This window comes from Perca fluviatilis, chromosome 14 (assembly GCF_010015445.1).
Source record: "Perca fluviatilis chromosome 14, GENO_Pfluv_1.0, whole genome shotgun sequence".
Taxonomy (NCBI): Eukaryota; Metazoa; Chordata; class Actinopteri; order Perciformes; family Percidae; genus Perca; species Perca fluviatilis.
The window spans coordinates 33,649,649-33,656,139 of NC_053125.1; the positions used below are offsets into that span (position 1 = coordinate 33,649,649).

At 43.8% G+C, this 6,491-nt stretch overlaps 1 long non-coding RNA gene across 1 annotated transcript; it reads left to right on the forward strand.

Annotated features, from left to right (window-relative positions):
* The first annotated feature begins 3,725 nt into the window (after positions 1–3,725).
* On the forward strand, positions 3,726–4,818 carry LOC120572979. Its single transcript, XR_005641552.1, has 5 exons — positions 3,726–3,783; positions 3,914–3,958; positions 4,065–4,270; positions 4,431–4,527; positions 4,653–4,818. It is a non-coding gene; the product is annotated as an uncharacterized LOC120572979 (long non-coding RNA).
* Positions 4,819–6,491: the final 1,673 nt, after the last annotated feature.

A 6,491-nucleotide genomic window follows, 5' to 3' on the forward strand; every position in this document is an offset into this window, starting at 1 on the left:
CCAGCTGGACGTGCCTGGAACACCTCCCTAGGGAGGCGCCAGGGGCATCCTTACCAGATGCCCGAACCACCTCAACTGGCTCCTTTCGACGCAAAGGAGCAGCGGTCTCTTCGAAGCTCCTCACGGATGACTGAGCTTCTCACCCTATCTCTAAGGGAGACGCCAGCCACCCTCCTGAGGAAACCCATTTCGGCTGCTTGTACCCTGGATTCTCGTTCTTTCGGTCATGACCCAGCCTTCATGACCATAGGTGAGGGTAGGAACGAAAACTGACCGGTAGATCGAGCTTTGCCTTCTGGCTCAGCTCTCTTTTCGTCACAACGGTGCGATAGATGGAATGTAATAACACGCACCCGCTGCCGATTCTCCGACCAATCTCCCGCTCCATTGTCCCCTCACTGCGAACAAAACCCCAAGGTACTTGAACTCCTTCACTTGGGGTAAGGACTCATTCCCTACCTGGAGAAGGCATTCCATCGGTTTCCTGCTGAGAACCATGGCCTCAGATTTAGAGGTGCTGATTCTCATCGCAACCGCTTCACACTCGGCTGCGAACCGATCCAGTGAGTGCTGAAGGTCGCAGGCCGATGATGCCATCAGGACCACATCATCTGCAAAGAGCAGCGATGAGATCCCCAGCCCAACGAACTGCACCCTCCCCACCTCGACTACGATATCCTGTCCATAAATATTACAAACAGGATTGGTGACAAAGCGCGGCGCCCTGGCGGAGGCCAACCCTCACCTGAAACGAACCGACTTACTGCCGAGAACCCGGACACAGCTTTCACTTTGGTCGTACAGAGATTGGATGGCCCTGAGTAGAGACCCCCTCACCCCATACTCCCGCAGCACCTCCCACAGTATCTCCGGGGGACCCGGTCATCGCCTTCTCCAAATCCACAAAACACATGTAGACCGGTTGGGCATACTCCCAGGCCCCTCCTCAGGATCCTTGCGAGTGAAGAGCTGGTCCGTTGTTCCACGACCAGGACGGAATCCGCATTGTTCCTCCTCAACCCGAGGTTCGACTATCGGGCGGAACCCTCCTTTCCAGCACCTTGGAGTAGACTTTACCAGGGAGGCTGAGAAGTGTGTGATATACCCTGTAATTGGCACACACCCTCTGGTCCCCTTTTTAAAAAGGGGAACCACCACCCCAGTCTGCCATTCCTTTGGCACTGTTCCAGACTTCCACGCAATGTTGAAGAGACGTGTCAACCAGGACAGCCCCTCCACACCCAGAGCCTTGAGCATTTCTGGACGGATCTCATCAATCCCCCGGGGCTTTGCCACTGTGGAGTTGTTTGACTACATCAGTGACTTCCCCCCGCGGAAATCGACGACAATCCCCGTCATCCTCCAGCTCTGCCTCTAACATAGAGGGCGTATTAGTCGGATTCAGGAGTTCCTCAAAATGCTCCTTCCACCGCCCTATTACCTCCTCAGTTGAGGTCAACAGTGTCCCATCCTTACTGACACAGCTTACGGATGGTTCCCCCACTTCCCCCCTGAGGTGGCGAACAGTTTTCCAGAAGCACTTTGGTGCCCGACCGAAGTCTTTCTCCATGTCTTCTCCAAACTTCTCCCACACCCGCTGCTTTGCCTCTTTCACGGCAGAGGCTGCAGCCCTCTTCGGGCCTCTTCGGTACCTGCAACTGCCTCCGAGTCCTCTGGGATAACATATCCCGGAAAGACTCCTTATTCAGTCGGACGGCTTCCCTGACCACCGGTGTCCACCACGGTGTTCGTGGGTTACCGCCCCTTAAGGCACCTAAGACCCTAAGACCACAGCTCCTCGCCGCAATAAATACAAAATAAATACTGTAAATACAAAAAGTGGGCTGCGAGTGCAGGCAGCATAGGGACAGCATCCATAATATTCAACTATGATTTCAACCCAGTGCCATACCTGAACACCGACCCTCACAACCAAACAACCAGACCGGCCCACCGGGAATTCTCCCGGTGCTCCCGATTAGCCAATCTGGGCCTGGACACAACGGCTCCAAGGGTACCCGGCAATCGAACCCCCAACTTATAGTGGCTACTGCATGCTAGACCAGCTCAGCCCAGATATATATATGTATTTGGCCTAAACCCTCTAAATGTTTAAAAAAAAAAAAAAAATGTATTGTATGCTTACATCCCAAAAGAAAAAAAAAAGGACAAAAACTAAAACAGACATTAAGCAAGAGACATTCTGCACATTTCCTCAAACAGTTTTATAGTGGAAATCTTAAATATATTTAACTTTCATCAACACACTTTCTCGCAGGTCTTTCCCAGGACTTTTTAGAAAGGCAGAATTCCGTGCCGTAGCGGACAACAAAAAAGACCTGCCAGCAAAATAAACCACGCGCGTATTTTTTCTTGTTGGACCGTCCACGTGATAAAACCCCCAAACAGTCCGAAGAGCTCGCCCTCTTACAGCCCGGGATGGGGAGAAGGACTATTCAGGTCCCTGAGGGTGCTTGCCACAAGGAGGTACTCTATGTGACCTGATTTTAAACTGCTGTAGGAAGCAGGCTAATACTTTGTAAAAGAAAACATGTTGAACAATCAATCTTTTATGAATCCTGCAGTCTAATTTGAAGACCTTTTGGCTAGTTTTACTTGAATGCTTGCTTTTGAATTCACAGATAACTTATATTCTTTGTGAAGTCTACTTCAAAATGAATGAGCTGGAGGGGGCATGGATGCTCCATAAAGCCATGGGTAAAAAAGCATTTAATAGCATTTTTCAAAGCTTACATTCATTTAAATGTCTACTTGAGAATGATGACCAGAGCAACATGGGTAATATCTTCTCCCAAACAGGAGGGTCTGGTCAGAGGCGGTTGACCTTAGTCTCCCCAGATGAGATGGGTTACACGGGGGCTGGGCTGTTCAAGTCCTGGGGAGGCAAGGGCTGTCTATATGTAATGCCTATACAACACCGACTGGACATGTCTCCCCTGCCTTACACGGCACGGGAGTTTGAGGCAATGCCAAAAGCCAGGTGTGTGTCATGCAGTAAACATGTGCCGTTGCAGCTATTAAGTCTGCATGTGGAGACCTGTACAAAGCCGGAAGTTGATGAGGTATGACATCCTGATTCAAAAGGTGTGTCCTTATATAAACCATATTCAGCCTTCTCTATTCAGTGTACAAGTTGGTATTAGCTTTAAAACTGTTAATTATTGAAAGACATTTTTTTAATTCCTCTGTGTTCTTGTTTATGTATTTAATAGATCCACTCTGACAACAATGATGATGTTGATGAAGGGGTAAGCTATCAAAATAATTGTCTTGAATGAAGGTCATATATGGCTGTTATTGAGCCACAGATTGATGATTACATTTCTGAAATATGATGTGAACGACACAATGATGTTTTACAGGCTATACTGCAGCAATCTAATTTGGGGAGTACGGTGAGCAGACTGCAATCTCCTCTTCCCCCCCCCTTACGTATTCACATTTAGGGCTACACTAAGTTTCTTTGCAGGATTCCACAGAGCTTCCATCCTGCTCCCAAGTTCCTGATGTTAAAGTAAGAACAAAACTCTTCAAACCTTGAATGCAATTTCCCTTCCTGTAGTAATTCTGTTCTGTTTTTCAAAATTGCTGTTTGTCATGTCAGTCTATTTTTCTTCATTTTAAATTGTTGCATTGTGTTTCGTTAGCAGTTATGAGAAGCAATGTTAACCATATATTTATTTTTCAGACAACATGTCCAATATGTCAGGAGTGGATTTCCTCTGACACTGTGGAAATCCACGCAAGCATATGTGGTGAAAGGTATTTCTCAATTTGCCTGGACATTTTCTGAAGTACAATTTCTGTATTGCACAGTTCTTTTATCTTGTTATGCAGTTGACTAAGTCTTAGCCTTTAGTATAACCACAATGTGTTGCATATGTTTACACAGAGCTTGTAATGAAACTGAGGAGAGCCAGGCACATCCGACTGAAAGGTACATAAAAATAAATATTCCCTCTGAAGATATGATAAAGTTCACATGAATTAGAATTATCTGGACTGATCAGTGTTTCGTTTCAATCTTTTTCCAACATTTTCAGCATTTCTGATGTCATCAGAGTACTCCATGAAAGGGTGGACAACACAGCTATATTCAGCATCTGTGTGACGAGGGAGGACATGCTTGAAAGGGGGATGAAGCAATGGCAGCGCTAGAAAAAAGCATCCCCCAAAAACCCTCTTAGGGTAACATTCCTCGGAGAGACCAGGATTGACAACGGGGCTCTGAGGAAGGAGTTTTTAACTGGTAATTTTTTCTTTCAATTAAATAATTCATTCCTTAAGAATTTAGAAAATATATTCTGTGTTCTATTAACTTAATTTGTGTTGCATTACATAAATGCTGTTCAAATTGGTCATGTCTTCAGATGGTAGATTACATGTCTGTAATTTTCTATTTGAAAAAGAAATGGTGACAGGTATACAGAGCAGATTCTTCATGGGAGGGGACAATGGCAAAACCCTCAAGTATTCAATGACCGACATGGACAAACACCACTTCAAGTAGGATATATATATATATATATATATATATATACACACACTTGTAATGTTCACATGCACAAAGGTGCTCACTTTGATTGTGCATGAATAATTATTTTATTATTTGTTTTCTGGATGGAATGTAGGACTGTCGGAGAGATATTGGCAGTGAGCATTGCTCAAGGTGGACCACCCCCAAATTTCTTCATGGATTGGTGTTACAACTACATGTCCACTGGAGAACTGGACCAGGAAGCGATCACTGAGATGGCTGTTACAGACCCAGAACTCATTGATTTAATACAAGAGGTAAGCATGTCTTTTGTGTGGGTGGTGTAAATTGTTGGGTTACCCGGAGATGTCGGTAAAAAGTCCCCTCATCCATAATGAAGAGACGCTCCCATTCCACACCAGTCTTCAATATTGTTTTAGGCATAGCAGATTGAACAATTGCATTTCTGAAAAGTAAGTTGAAACAGGCTTAATGGCAGAATAGTAAAATGATCATAATGTGATTAATCTTTTAGGAGCTAGGCCATTCACTTTACTGTAGAATGACATTATTGGTCTTCACTGTTGACTATTGAACTGTGTGTATATTGCGTGTGTTCAACAGTTGAAGCATAGCATCAAAACAAGGTTGCAATTGTAAACTTGAACTGTTCACATTTTCGCTTTCCCAGTGTTGCCAAGTCCGCTTATTATAAGCGACTTTGGGCTTGTTTTTTCTGTAAAGTGGCTTACAAATGTTGGTATTTGCGGGTCGCTTTTTTTGGGGCTTGTTTCTAAAGTGTAGTTGCTTATTTGGGCTTGTTCCCAGCTCCATAGTAAGTTGTCAAGCTGGGGCCTATTGCACAAAAGTAGAATAAAGAAATCCAGGATAAATGAAAAGCACAGTTTGACTTAGTGTGGTCCACTCATCGCGGCTCAATCGGTTGCACGTTTGCCGAGCCAGGATAAGTAGGTGAAGCTATGTAAAGCCAGGTGTAGATAGCTGGGATAAGTGCACGTTCACGGATTTCTTAAATAGACCACGGTATCGATCACAGATTTACTGATGCAGAAATGGAAAAGACGTGTGCAGCATATGTTTCACCTGCTGAGCAGCAGCTTCTAATGGAAAATTACGAGGAGGTAAAACATATAATATGCAAAAAGGGAAATACGGCTGTTATCAAACGGAAAGAAAAAGCCCGACAGACAATAGTGGACCGACTGAATACGTATGGATTTAAAAAAAATCTACTTAGTCACTCAGCGTTTTAATTGCTTTAATATGCTTGTTTTATGTGTTGGTTTTATTGCTGTATCTGTTTTTATGCGCTAAATGTGTTGGTTTTAGTGTAAAGTGTCTTTGAGTAGCCTGTAAAGCACTATAAATAAAATAATAATAATTCTTGTTCCTGGGAAATTTATAAGGACTAGGCTTAATTTCAAAGCTTATTCATAATGCGAGAATATGTTTTACAACCATATGCACAAATCTCCATAAGCTATGTCTAATTCTAAATATCTTTCTACAATTAATGTTCATACAGAACAAACATGACTGAACAAAAGCTAGAAAAAGAAGTGACTTCAATACACACTGTAAGCATATCTGTAAAACAATGTAGACTGTTATTATTCATGTTTTTTTTTTCTCACTCCCAAGCTCCAAGATGACAAGTGACAGCCCCAAAATAAAATGATTAAGAAGGTTTGTGGCATTCCAACACATTCTCACTCCCATTTGGTAAAAAAAGACATTTGATCAGGTGCTATTGTCGTCGTTATTGATGCTAAAAGTCCGCTTTTAGAGTCCGCTGCACGGTGTGGGAGGGTTTAATTCAACCTGCTTTTGTGCAACCAAGTCAAAGCTAAATCCATCCAGGATAACCTGAATATCCCGGCTTAATCCCTTATCTTGGTTTTGTGCAATACCCCTCAGATATTTTCTACATGTTATTTAAACGTAGGAGTTTGTCTTGCCTGTTCCTTCTGTC